A 15,118-nucleotide genomic window follows, 5' to 3' on the forward strand; every position below is an offset into this window, starting at 1 on the left:
ATATATGACTTGAAGAAAATGTATGATCATATTGACTCCTGAATGGATGTTTCAGTAGATAAATGTTTAATAAGATACATTAGTTATGTCCATGAGAAGATAGTGTATTATACACTTTGAGTTGAGCTATAATTTTTCCCAGTCTTTTCCATCACATCTTATTGTTTTCCAAGTTACAAAAGTAATAGTGTATGGTTAAAATAACTCAAAAAGAAGTATAGACTTGACTGGGTGTGGTGACTCATGCCTGTAATCCCGCACTTTGGGAGGCTGAAGCAGGCAGATCACTTGAGGTCAGGAGTTCGTGACCAGCCTGGCCAACATGGTGAAACTCTGTCTTTACTAAAAATACAAAAATTAGCCAGGCATGATGGCATGTGCCTGTAATCCCAGCTACTCAGGAGGCTGAGGCAGGAGAATCGCTTTAACCCAGGAGGCAGAGGTTGCAGTGAGCCGAGATCATGCCATTGTACCCCAGCCTGGGCGACAGAGCAAAACTCCGCCTCAAAAAAAAAAAAAAAGTATAGAGTTAAAAGTGAAAGTTAAAAGTGAAAAGTGAAAGTTCCCTTCTCATCGAAATTCTACTCCTCTTCTTAGAATAAATCATTTTTAAATTTTGTGTGTAAACTTGCAGACCTTTTTTCTAAGCATTTATGGAGATACATACACGTTTTGTTTTGCACAAATATTGGGTAACGCTATGGACATTCTCCAATTTTTTTCCCCTTAATATCTTAGGGAAGAGTCTAGTTCCAGGAAGATGGAGGGAGCACACATTTCCCCCACTTTGTTCTTACTGAACACGTCTATAAAATATAGATGGACTGCGTCACACAGCTATTTGAGGACTCTGAAAAGTAAACAGCAACACACGGATTGGGTACACTAGACTTCTAAGGACCACTAAAGTGGTGGTGAGTCTTCCTTTTTTTTTGATTCTTCACGTATCGTCCAGCCTTAACACAGGCCAAAACACAGAAGTGAGCACTGTGGTGTGGAGATCCAGAAGCAGCCTGGCTCCAGGAACAGGAGGGGAGGGAACAGCGGAAGCTCAGAGAGTGGGGGAAATGCCCCCCTTACCTCTCCTTTTCCTCATTTTTTTTTGTGCTGAAGCTCCCAGGTAACCCCCTGGCTGCCAGTGGGAGCCTGCAGGAGCCGGAAGCCTGAGGGAGAGCCTCGCACATCTCCACTGAGTAGAGCTGCATCACCAAGAGTGCGGGAGTGAGCCGATGCGCGTTTTTTCTCTCTGAAGGATATGGCTGAATTGCAGAAGTGGGCAATTTTGGGCCAGAGGACCAAAAAAAGGGGAGCCCCAGGGAACTAGAAAGTGCTAGGGAGAGAGCAGAGAGGGAAGAGCTTAAGAAAGTGATTCCACAAAGTTGTTTATGAACACCTGAGCCCTTCCCCACCTACTCACACTGTTCACAGTGCTTATGGGTAGAGCTGATCCTAAGTCTATACCAAAGACAGCAGAGAACTGAGCTTACAGGTGAGCCCTGTGAGGCCTCAGACTGACCGCAAGATGGGGCCTATATGGGATGAATCCAAATAGCATTGCAAAAGCTTTGAAGACTGAAGTGACATTGGGACCAAAACTCAGAGAAGGAAGGTTGGAGTCTTCGGCGTGAGCCTCACCCGATCAATTTCCTGCTATAATAAAACAAAAATATCAACATTTTCTATAGAACTTAAAAGTCGCGTCTCGTCATGTAACATTCAAAATGTCTAGAATACAATCCCAAATTATTCAGCATATAAAGAACCATGAAAATAATTCTAATGAGAAAAGACAACAGAAGTCATTATAGACTTTAAAGTAGTTAATAATAAAAAGCTTAAATAAGCAGTCATTCCTGAAACATTAAAATAGAAATTATCAGTAAAGAAACAGATGATATAAAGCAGAAACAAAGGAAAGTATTAGAACTGAAAAATACTATAACATTTTAAAAATTAACTGGATAGATTCAATGGAATGGAGATGACAAAAGAAAGACAGATTGATAAAATCATCCAATATGAACAGAAAAAAGTCACTGAAAAACGAACAGACTTTCGGGGACCTGTGGGATGATATTGACAGGTCTCAGTCATGTCCCAGATGGATAAGAGAGTGCCGTGCTGGCCGGGTGCGGTGGCTCATGCCTATAGTCTCAGCACTTTGGGAGGCTGAGGTGGGCAGATCACGAGGTCAGGAGTTCAAGACCATCATGGCCAACATGGCAAAACCCCGTCTCCACAAAAAATACAAAACTTAGCTGGGCATGGTGGTGGGTGCCTGTAATCCCAGCTACTCGGGAGGCTGAGGCAGGAGAATCGTTTGAACCTGGGAGGCGGAGGTTTTAGTGAACCAAGGTTGTGCTATTGCACTCCAGCCTGGGCGACAGGGCGAGACTCTCTCTCAAACAAACAAAAAAGTGCAGTGCTTAACAAACATCTGTATAATTAATGGCTGAGAAATTCCCAAGATGGGTGAAATCTTACAGATGCAAGAGGCTGAGTGCAGCACAGCAACATGGCACAAGTATACATATGTAACAAACCTGCACGTTATGCACATGTACCCTACAACTTAAAGTATAATAATAATAAATAAATTAAAAAAAAAAAAAAGAGGCTGAGTAAATCCTAAACAGGATAAATTCAAAGAAGTCAGCGCCCAGACGCGTCATAAACTGCTAAAAACTAAAAGACATCTTGAAAACAGCCAGAGAAAAATGACGCATTATCTGTAGAGAAACAACAGTTTGAATGACATCAGAATTTTCATCAGAAACCATGGAGGTCAGAAGGAAGTGGCCCATTTTTTAAAGTGCTGCAAGAAAATCACTGTCAATTCAGAATTCTTATCCAATGAGATATCCCTCAGGAATGAAAGTGAAATAAAGACATTGTCAGAGGCATGAAAACAGAGAGGACTGGCAGCAGCTGACCTGCTCAGAGGAACTGCACAGGCAGCTGGTCCTTCAGAGGAAAACAGCACCAAAAGGAAACTTGCAACGTCAGGAATGAAGAAAAGCAACCAAAATGGGTAAGATAGAATAGACTAGTCTCCTCTTGAGTTTTTATAACATGTTTGATTGTTGAAAGCAAAAAATATAACATCATCTGATAAGGTTTTCAACTTATGTAGATGCAATCTGTAAGACAACTGTAACAGAAAGAGGGGCGAGTAAAGGCACCCACATGGTGGGAAGGTTTCTGTATTCCAAGTAAATTTAAGTGACAAAAATGGTTCTAAATAGGCTAATGTTTTCCTTTCAAAACTTTATACAAAGATATGGTCAAAATCATAATAGATAACATGGAATACTAAAAATGTTCAAATAGGCCAGGTGTGGCGGCCCACGCCTGTTAATCCCAAGACTTTGGGAGGCCCAGGCAGGTGGATCACCTGAGGTCAGGAGTTTGAGACCAGCCTGGCCAACATAGAGAAACCCTGTCTCTACTGAAAATACAAAAATTAGCCGGGTATGGTGGTGGGTGCCTGTAGTCTCAGCTACTCAGGAGGCTGAGGCAGGAGACTCACTTGAACCCAGAATCTAGGAGGCAGAGGTTTGCAGTGAGCCAAGATCACGCCACTGCACTCCAGCCTGGGCGACAGGGCAAGACTCCATCTCAACAACAACAAAAAAGTTCAAATAACCCCAAAGAAAACAGGAAAAGGGGCAACCAAAGAACAAAAAACAGAGAAAAAGAAGCCACACACATTAGTAATTACATTAAATGTAAATAGTATAAACACACCAACTAAAAGACAGTATCAGAATGATTTTTCAAAAACATGATTCAGCTATATGATGTCTGTAAGAAATTCATTTTAAATGCAATCATATGAGTAGGTTAATAGTAAAGGACAGAAAAAGATGGACCAGGTCGGGCGCGGTGGCTCACACCTATAATCCCAGTACTTTGGGAGGCTGAGGAGGGATCACTTGAGGCCAGGAGTTCAAGACCAGCCTGGTCAATATGGTGAAACCCCATCTCTAAAACAACAAAAACAAATACAAAAATTAGCCTGGTGTGGTGGCACATGCCTGTAATCCCAGTTACTCAGGAGGCTGAGGCCTAAGACTTGGTTGAACCTGGGAGGTGGAGGTTGCAGTGAGCCGAGATCGTGCCACTGCACTCCAGCCTGGACGACTCTGTCTCAAAAAAAAAAAAATAATAATAATAAAAAATAAAAAAATATAATAAAAACGCTAACCAAAAAAGAAAGCAATAGCGAAATTGATTTCAGAGCAAAGGAAATTACCAGGGATAAAGAGGGTTTTTATACAAAAGGTTCAGTTCACCAAGAAGATGCACCACGTTTAAAGGTGTACGCACCTGGCAGCAGAACTTCACAGAGCTTCTGTGCCCACAGTGCACAAGCACAGTGACACACTCTAAAACCTGCTGGACTTACTCTAAGTGTGGCAAGCGTCATCCCTAAAAAATGAGACAGTGCAAGAAAAATAGAACATAAGATTCTCCGTATGCCCAGGAAAAGCAGGGTTATGACAGGAAGCAGACGGCGATGGTGGACAGGTGAATTACTGGAAAAAGGCTAACATGACAAAGAAGATTGTGCTGAGGCAATATATGTGAAGCAAATCTGACAACTGAAAGGAGAACTAGACAAATTCACCATTACAGTTGAAGACTTTAATACTCCTAACAGTAATAGAACAGAAAATCAGCCAAGACAGAAGAATTGAGTATCATTAATCAAGTGGCTGTAAAATTGACATTTATAGCACTCCACCCAACAACAGCGTGATACATATATTCTTCCAAGGGCACATGGAACATTCTCTAAGACCATATCCTGGTTTATAAAATAAACCTTAAAGAATGTAAAATAACTGAAATCATACAAAATTTGTTTCTGACCATAAATGGAATTGAACTAAAATTCAGTCATAGAAGGATAACAGGAAAATCTGAAATTGCCTGGAAGTTAAACAACATACTCATAAATAAACCACCAAAGAGGAATTCTCAAGAGAAATCAGAAAGTATTTTAAAGGGAAGAAAAGTGAAATTATAGCATATTAAAGTATGTGGGCACACATAATGCAGTGCTTAGAGGGACATTTATTGCATTGAGTGCTTTTATTATGAAAGAAGGTTTCAGATCAATAATCTGAGCTTCCACAGTAACAGAAAACTGTAAGTAAAATGAACCCACATCTAGCAGAACAAAGGAAGAAAAAAAGCAGACACCAATGAAATTGAAAACAAAAATGGAATATGAATGAAGCCGGGAGCTGTTGCTTTGAAAAAATTATTGAGAAACCTCTAGTAAGACTGAACATTTTAAAAAAAAGAAGCCATGCATATCAACATCAGGAATGCAATGATTTACATTTTACTGATTTTTTTTTTTTTTTTTTTTTTTTAAATCGGGTCTCACTTTGTCATCCAGGCTGGAGGGCAGTGGCGCAAACACGGCTCACTGCAGCCTTGAACTCCTGGGCTCAAGTGATCCTTCCACCTCAGCCCCCCCAAGTAGCTGGGACTACAGGCATGTGCCACCACACCCAGGTGATTTTTGTATTTTTTTTGTAGAGATAGGGTTTCGCCATCTTGCCCAGGCTGGACTCGAACTCCTGGGTTCAAGGGATCCCAAAGTCAGGTGTGAACTTACTGATTATTAGTGATGCTAGCATCTTTTTCTTATTAATCAGTCATCTTTACTTCTTTGATGAATGGCCTGCTTATGTGCTTTGCCAATCCTTTTAAAATTGTTTTGGAAAAAAATATAGAAAAGCTCACTGACTTTTTTTTTTAAGTGAGTTTCTTTCTCTTACTGACCTTGTTAGGGTCTCTCTATATATCTGATATCCATCTTCAGACAGATATTTTGTGAATATTTTATACAGCCCATTGCTTTCCTTTATGCTTTCTTTTGTCTTATGGAAAATATCAATTTGCATACTAAAATCTGAAACCTTTCCTTTACAGATGGGGGACTTTGTGTCACTTTCAGAAAGATTTACCCTTCGATTATAAAAAATGCAACATTGTCATCCAATGGTTTAAAAGAAAAACCTTGCTTCCGGTGTTAGTGCTTTAATCCAACGGAAGTTAATTTTTTGTGAATATGAAGTAAAAATCTAACCTTCCTTTTTTTTTGAGACCAAGTCTCACTCTGTTGCTCAGGCTGGAGTAGAGTGGTGTGACCACAGCTCACTGCAGCCTTGACCTCCCTGGGCTCAGGTGATCCTCCCACATCAGCCTCCCATCACTGGGACAGCAAGCATGCACCACCACACCCGGTTACTGCTTGCATTTTTAGTAGAGATGGGGTTTTGCCATGTTGCCCAGGCTGGTCTCCAATTCCTGGGCTCAAGCCATCTGCTGGCCTCAGCCTCCCAAATTACTGGGATTACAGGCGTGAGCCACCCTGCCTGGCCCAACCTTTCTTTTTTAATCAAATGGGTAGCAGATGGGTTTAACACCATCTGGTGAACAGTCCTTTCTGATATAGAGTGTTACATCATTTTTTAAAAAATAAATTCCTATAGATACATGGGAAGGTTTTTAGGTGCTGCTCTTCTATGGATCAGTTTGGACAAACCTGAGCTCACCATATTCTTCTAAACTGCAAAATAAATTTTGCATTTACTTCGTATCTGGGAGGCCAGGTCTCCACATGCCCACCTTGTTCTCTTTTCTTGGTTATTTTCTAAATATAAACTTTAAAATGAGCACGTCAAATTCTATTTTTAATTCCATTTGGCAGTTTCATTAAACTGCACTGAATTTACTAATTTTGGAAGATTAACAGCTTTCTAATATTGAGTATTTTTATCCCCAAATATAGTATGTCTCCATTTAGGTCGGTCTTCCTATATTTATTTCAGCAGGATTTAAAGTTTTCATGAATAAAAAGTCCTGCACACCTCTCGTTGGATTTGCTCCCCACCTCCATCAAATTTTCTAAATGGTTCCTGCCGATGTGTAGGGAAAGGACTAAATTGGAAGGAAAATTATTACCTTTTCTGATAAATGGGAGGAGCATATGAGTGAAAACAAAAATTAAGGATGCTGTCATTAACCAAATTGTTTTGCAATTACCTCAAAAGAGAACTGGAAATGACCCAGTTCATCAGTAAGAAACTGGCTAAAGAAAACATTATTTCCACAAAATGGAACCCTATGTAGCCTTTAATGGAAAGCTCTCAATGTACTGAGAAGTGGAAAGAGCTCCAAGAGAGTTTAGGTGTACAAAAGATGCTGTACGTAACATGTTACCTTTTAAGAAAGTGAAGGCCAATGAAAATATCTGTATCTACATTAAGAACCTCCGGATTCACAAACTAACTAGTGGCTGCTTGCAGGGCTAGAGGAAGAAATGGAGTGATGGGATGGGCAGGGAGCCTTCAGTGTTCACCTTTTCATGCGGCTTTGATTTTTAAACCCTAAGAATGCATTAACCATTAAAAAAAATCCTAGAGAAAACAAAAGAGAAACAAATACAAACAACCACTCTTCAAGATATGCCCTCCCACTGAAGAGTCTCAGCTGTGTGATTCTTAAGCTAGACTAATAACCGAGCCGCCTGGAGGGTCCTGCAAGTGGAGCTTCCCACTCAGGAGGCCACTGTCTGGCAGCGGAGAGGAGAACAGCGCGGGACCCCTCCACTTCCTGCTGGTCTGGAATGGGGCTCTGGCACATTACAATATTTAAAACTCTGCAAGTTTTGGATGATAAGGTATAAATCCTGGATTTTCAACAAAACAATGAACCTTTTCTAGGAACAGAATTTTGACATGATTCTGTTAACCCACAATAAAATACACAGTACAGCATCTTCGGACTGCTGCTGATGCTCATTCAGCATTTCTGAAAGCCCTGGGTGTGACTTCATCTCTCCCTTGTTCTGGACCCAGGTTCTGCTCCACTTTCTTCCACAGCAGGGACTGTCGCCGGGGCGTCCCACCATGTGTGCATCATAATGCGATGCTCCAGAAGCCTGTGTGACTGCTACTTGTAGAATGAAAGGACACAGTCTTCATGGCTACCATAAAATGGATGGCCAATATTACAATTTAATAAAGACAAAATGTAAACCATAAATCTCTTTTAAAAAGTTGTGCATTTTAAATAGTTGGGTTTCCTGTTCTGTAAGTGGGAGGGTAAACTGGTCAAGTTCTTCAGAGGGCAATGTAGCTTTATTGATATTTAAGGAGTATGCCTTTGATTTAGCAATTTTGCTCCTAAAAGTTTTCTGATACATCCATATGTGCAGACACACTGAACAAAGGTGTTCACACGGTGCAGGACACGGATCAGAGTGTGTCACATCCACACTGCCTGCCTCGAGTCATAAGCTGGACCTCGACAGGAGGAAATGCAAAAAAGGAAAGCGTGGAAGAGTCTTAAAGCATGCTAAGAACACAAATGGGCCAGGTGCTGTGGTTTACGCCTATAATCTCAGTACTTTGGGAGGCCAAGGCAGGAGGATCGCTAGAGCCCAGGAATTCAAGACTGGGCTGGGAAGCATAGCAAAATTCCATCTCTACAAAACAAAAAAATTAGCCAGACATGGCAGTGCGCAACTGTGGTCCCAGCGACTTGGGAGGCTTGAGGTAAGAGGATCGCTTGAGCCCGGGAGGTTGAAGCTGCAGTGAGCTGTGATCACACCACTGCACTCCAGGCTGGGTGACAGAGTGAGATCCTGTCTCAAAAATAACAGAAACTCACAAATGGAAGGACACTCTGCCTCCAGTATTTTCATATGAAACGCGGTGTTCAGAGAAGTGCGTCTGAGGTCCTCACATGAGCAGTTCAAGGGGCTAAGGGGTTGGCAGTGGGAGGTGAGCCTGTATCTGCAGCTAGGAATTTTACTGTGCACATATGCTTTTCATTTTACTAATGAAAGATGGTCCAAACCAGTTAAGGATGACTATTTTGGTCGTGTGTGGTGGCTCACACCTGTAATCCCAGCACTTTGGGAGGCCAAGGTGGGCAGATCACTTGAGGTCAGGAGTTTGAGACCAGCCTGGCCAACATGGTGAAACCCTGTCTCTGCTAAAAACACAAAAATTAGCCGGGCATAATGGCAGGCACCTGTACTCACGAGGCTGAGGCAGGAAAATCACTTGAACCCAGGAGGTGGAGGTTGCAGTGAGCCAAGATCACACCACTGCACTCCAGGCTATGCAACAAGAGCAAAACTCCATTAAAAAAAAAAAAAAAAGGGATGACTATTTTGTGAAAATTAACATCGCTATTAGTTCATGTTTTACTGTTCTTAACACTTAGGTTATTGACTAATACCTGTGACAACTGCTGCATCCATTTCTGTTTCATTGTTTTAGAGTATCAGGATTTCAGAAGAACTGGGAAGTTCCTCTGTGTCCAGGATGCTGTCTGGTTTTTGAGAACCTGAGAAGTCTGGACTAAGCACATACTTTCTGGCAACAGCCTCCTAGGACAACCTCTCGTGCTGCCCCATGGACAATGCATGGCAACCCAGCCTGCTCCAGTGATGCCCTCAGGCCTCGACCTGTGCTCACTTGTGGATACTTACACTCAGCCCCCGTTTGTCATCTGTGCTTTCTGCAATGACCACATAGCTAAATGTTTCCTTGAAGCCCAGCTCAAGTATTCCTTTGCTGTGTAGTGTCACCCAGCCATGGAACAAACCTGTATAATATCACCCAGCCAAGGTACAAACCAGAGTAAGGTATCATCCCCACAGAAGATCCCTGTGAACAAACACCAGACTCCGTGCCTAAACTTCAGGCCACTAGACGTTTCCTAAAATGTAACTACATATGGTAGAAGTCTGGAGCAACAGGCTAGCATTTAAAGCCAAAATTATTCCTGGAAATAAAAAAGAGGAAGAGAGGATAGCCAGTAGTAGAATACTTGCATAGTTACAGATTAAAGAAAAATTCATGAGTGAAAAATGAAATTTTTCTTCTACTCTTGCTCAAGGACTAAGTAGAGATGAGTAGCGCAGGTGAGGGCTAGCGTGGGTCAATAGTTTATTGGCAGACAGCACAGGAATGCTGCCAGAATGAATACAGTAACTGCTGCGGCTAGAAAGGCAGATCCAATCATACAGGATGGAGAATAGCCTCCCTGCGAAGGCCTCACAGGCACCTTCTTACCTTGATGAGAGGAAGATCTAACCAACACGTCAGTACCAGACTGCCTTAACCGCTGAGAAGCAGACTGTGACAGGCATTCTGAAAGTCAATTGACATGCGTTTTCACTCATGTACTTCCAACCTGTAATACTTTTAATTTAATGAATTCAATTTGGTGGAGGCAGAATCAAAAAAAAGCAAGCTACCAAACTTGCAAGATTTTCTAAAAAATCAAAACATGGTTTCACAATGATAAGTTTACCCCTCACTCCAGATAATTTAGTACTAGCTGGGTGCTGTGGCATATGCCTGTAATCCCAGCACTTTGGGAGGCTGGGGCAGGAGGATCACTTGAGCCCCGGAGTTTGAGACAAGCCTGGGCAAAATAGTGAGAGCCCATCTCTAAAAAAAAAAAAATAAATAATTAGTGGCTGGGTGCGGTGGCTCACACCTGTCATCCCAGCACTTTGGGAGGCCAAGATGGGCAGATCATGAGGTCAGGACCAGCCTGACCAATATAGTGAAACCCCGTCTCTACTGAAAACACAAAAATTAGCCAGGTGTGGTGGTGTGTGCCTGTAATTCCAGCTACTCAGGAGGCTAAGGCAGGAAAATCGCTTGGACCTGGGAGGCAGAGGTTGCAGTGAGCTGAGATCACGCCACTGCACTCCAGCCTGGGCGACAGTGAGACTCTGTCTCAAAATGAATAAATAAATAAATAAATAAAAATAATTAGCTGGGCATGGTGGTGTGCTCCTGTAGTCCCAGCTACTTGAGAGGCTGAGGTGGGAGGACAGCTTGAGGTCAGGAGTTCGAGGTTGCAGTGAGATGTGATTGCACTACTGTGCTCCTACCTGGGTGACACACTGAGACCCGGTCTCAAAAATATATATTTTTTTTAATGGAAAATACTCCTATGCCAATTAAAATCAGAACTGTTTATTGTTCTTAAAACAAATTTTCAAAATATTTGAAACTTTCATAATAAAATGTTGGGGAAAAAGGATTCCAGTCAACAGAAATCCCAGTTCCTCGTCCACTGTGCCGTGCAGAGGGGCCTGCAACCAGGGCTGCTGCCTGCTCTCTGGGTTTGGCCTTGGGCCAGCCCTTTGCCTGGGTGGCTCAGGCCCCTCATTTGTGAGATGGGCCTAATGACCCACTGCAATGGGTGGTTCTGCAGGTTAAATGCTAAATGTGAGAATACGCTCAAGTTGTAAAATATGCTATGCCCCTTCAAGGTTTTACTGTTACAGACATTTCAATTGATAGTATTATAAACAGGTTCTTGTTAAACTAAATATCATCTAGTGTTTCTCCAGCACACTATGGTTTTAAAGAAGAAAAGAAAGGTGGCCACTGAGTCCTATACTTTGTCAAGGGATGGGAGATGCAGTGAACAGCAAAAGGAGCCCTCAGCAACCGCAGATCCTCACAGTGGGATCTCTCCAAGTGCAGGAGTCAAGTTCTTATAGCTCAGATAGGGCTGAAGTTTGGAAAAATCAGATAGAAACACATAAAAAGAACCTAAATAGAATTCAGAATTTAAGTGTCAGGTGAAAAGAGTGAGTCTTAAAATTAGGGCAGGAAAACTATTTGTCATTCCTCTATTCCTTTGAAAAGGCAGCAGAGTTACCAAGTTTCCAAGATCTAATTATAATTCTGGCCTCTGCTTCAACATGGGGACTTGTCAACTGTAACTTAAGAGTGTGTAATTAACAGAAGTGAGAGATTCAACACATTTCACCCCTAATCATTTATGAGGCAGCATAAAATACTACAACAACTGATCATGGCTAGGCCTTAGATCAGAGGCTCATGGACAATTATAACCTCAATTGCATCTGACAACCCTCGAGCTAAAGCTCCCCATTCTTACAATATCAAATCCTGCTAAGATGGAGAACACAGCAGGCATAACTGCTTGTTCACAGACATAACTGCTTGTGCTGTGAGATGTGCCAAGAGTCAAGAAGGAGTGCAGACAGAATCCTGTGCACTCCTGTTGTTGTTTACCTGACAACAAAACACGAGGCCTAAATATTGGAAGCTATCAATCCCGGAAGGTCAAACATGTACTGTAGTCAATATTCAAAAACAAAGTGAGCTGCTGCAGGAAGGAAGGGTTTTAACTGCCTGTTTGGAAATTTTGCGAAGTGGGATCTTGCAGGGGATAGGCTGCACCAGCGATACGCAGATACGCTGGGAAGTCTTAGGGACACACCTGGCTCTGGGATCATTTTTTCCCACAAGCCCTGGGGTCCCTCCTATGTGCCAGGCATCAGGCACACCAAAGCTGTGTCCCAGGGAGCTCTCAGCCCAGGAGAGAAGACAAACAAGGACAAGGTACAATCAATGAGATCAATAGCAAGAAAGGAGGTCCGGACAGAGAATCATGAGTGCTAGGTGTCTGCATATGCTGAGGTCAGAGACAGCGTCACAGCAGAGAAATTTTCACTGCACCCCAAAGAGCAGCAGGCCTTTCGCTCGACTGACTTGGGGGGCTGGCTGAGGAGCATTCCGGGTGAGGAACTCGAGTCCCCACAGAGACTGTGAGAAGCCAAGGGTGTTCAGAGATGTGCACGAGTGTCCTATAAAAGCACCATTTTCCCCTGAAAGTGAGAATAGTACAAGGGCATGGTAGGTACCTTTATGGCCACACAAACCAATATGATGAATTTTCTGTAAAAGGTAATAATGTGGTAGATTTACCCAAAATCAATCATATTATAAAATTTCCTATTCAACTTAAAATTCTTTGAGGGCTCACACTCAAACATACAGAAATTAGCATTTTTACCATCATACATCATTCCTTGGTCCATCAATATTTAGTAAACTTAATTATTTTCATGACATTTTAGAATGCAAAATACTCAGAAATTAAGCAAGTTTGTTTTCTTCACTCTAGTTTTCTTTAAAATGAAGTTTACACATTGCATCAAGAAGTTAGTTTTGAGAGCACAGGCTTATCCAATTTCCATGGAGTTTTCCACAGACACTTCATGACAATGCCCTACAGCATGAAGGAGGACACCGAGATTATTGCAAGAAATGGAGGACCAGGTGTGGCGGCTCATGCCTATAATCCCAAGGCTTTGGGAGGTCAAGATGGGAGGAATGCTTTAGGCCAGAAGTTTGAGACCAGCCTAAGAAACATGGAGGCAAAACATTAAAAAAAAATTAGCCAGGTTAAGTGGTGCATGCCTGTAGTCCCAGCTACTCAGGAGGCTGAGGCACGAGAATTGCTTGAGCCCAGGAAGTTGAGGCTGTGGTGAGCTATGACTGTGCCACTGCACTCCAGCCTGGGTGACAGCAAGACTGTGTCTCTGAAAATTAAAAAAGAAAACAAAGAACAACAACAAACAAAAAAAGGAATGGCTCAACCCATCTTCTATATAGTTACATATGGTCCAGACAAGCGTGCATCAAAGTTAAATGTTTCCTTTACAGTAAAATACATTCTTCAAAATAGAGTAGTTTGAAGATGAGATCTTTAAATTTGTAGAGATGATTTAAAGTAAATATGCCTCATGTTACTACATTGGCAGGAGTGTTTTAAAACCAGTACAACAAGGGGTACCAGCCCTCCAAAGCCATGCTGGTTATGTATAGCAGGCTGATGGTCCTGGTGTCCCTGCTAAAGGTACACTGCCCCTGAGCCAGGGAACAGCACTTCTGTACAACTGGACACACGCTGGGAAGTCACTGCCTCCAATGCTTCACGAAAGACACATTTTGCTGTTTTAGCACATACCAGAAAACCAACTTTATATGATTGCAAGATATGAAAAACATAAATAGCCTTGGCTTTGTAAGTTCCCAATGGTATGGAAAATTTCATAAAATTTTTAGAAAATGCTATTGTCAAAGATGCATACTGACCTATTTTTTTTTTTTTTTTTTTAGATGGAGTCTTTCTCTGTTGCCCAGGCTGGAGAGCAATGGCATGATCTCAGCTCACTACAACCTCTGCCTCCTGGGTTCAAGCAATTCTCCCACCTCAGCCTCCCAAGTAGCCGGGACTACAGGCACCCACCATCACCCCTGGCTAATTTTTGTATTTTTAGTAGAGATGGGGTTATACCATGTTGGCCACGCTGGTCTTGAACTCCTGACCTCAAGTGATCCACCCACCTCAGCCTCCCAAAGTGCTGGGATTACAGGCGTGAGCCACCGCACCCGGCCCTGATGTATTTTTGGGTGAAATGACAGATGCCTCAGATGTTTTCAAGTACTATATATAGCATGAAAACGCTGGGTAAAGATAAAGAAAACAAGATGGCAAAATGTAGGCAATTGTTAAAGCTGGCTGATATAGTGGTTCATTAGGCTATTTTTCTCTATATTTGTGTATATTTGAAAATCTTCATTATAAAAAATTTATAAGTATATAAAGGGAGAATCTGGGGGGGCCAGGCATGGTGGCTCATGCCTGTAATCCCAGCATTTTGGGAGGCTGAGGTGGGAAGATCCCTTGAGGCCAGGAGTTTGAGACCAGCCTGGGCAACACAGTGAGACCCTGTCTCTACAAAAAATAAAATAAAGAAAAAAGAAAGAAAGAAAGAAAGAAAAAGAACAAAAAATGAGGGGGAAATATGAAGGGAAAAAAGTACATAAATGCTCTTTTAAATGAAAAAACAGATTCCCTAACCACATTATTTTCTATCAGTAGGTAGTGTTTCCTAACCTTTGAGGCTGGTGACCAACAACTTGGGTCACTTGTCCTACTGAAAGTGGTAGATCTTGTGTTCTTAGATAAATTCCTCTAAAATTCTAAAACAACCCTTTAAAGAAATAAATACAATAGGGAAGTAACCAAGTCAACAAGTGGAACAAACTCAGATTGTACGTACATGAGTAGTTAGATGGATCAGGAAAGAGGTGCTTCACAAATGGCACCACAAAACATTAAAAATTCACGGGTTTTTTTAAAGCACCTCTAATTTGCCTCTCCAAAAACATAAAAAGATGACAGAAAATAAGGAAACATCATCTGCTGTGTCACAGTACAAATTACAGATCATTTAGGT

The 15,118-nt window shown here is 41.9% G+C and overlaps 1 long non-coding RNA gene across 1 annotated transcript; it reads right to left on the reverse strand.

The window, feature by feature from the left end:
- Window positions 1-45: 45 nt before the first annotated feature.
- LOC144340237 (uncharacterized) lies at window positions 46-4,452 on the reverse strand. Its single transcript, XR_013416083.1, has 2 exons — window positions 4,330-4,452; window positions 46-1,650 (listed from the first exon to the last, which is right to left on the reverse strand). It is a non-coding gene; the product is annotated as an uncharacterized LOC144340237 (long non-coding RNA).
- Window positions 4,453-15,118: the final 10,666 nt, after the last annotated feature.

The sequence above is a fragment of the Macaca mulatta genome, chromosome 1 (assembly GCF_049350105.2).
Source record: "Macaca mulatta isolate MMU2019108-1 chromosome 1, T2T-MMU8v2.0, whole genome shotgun sequence".
Lineage (NCBI taxonomy): Eukaryota > Metazoa > Chordata > Mammalia > Primates > Cercopithecidae > Macaca > Macaca mulatta.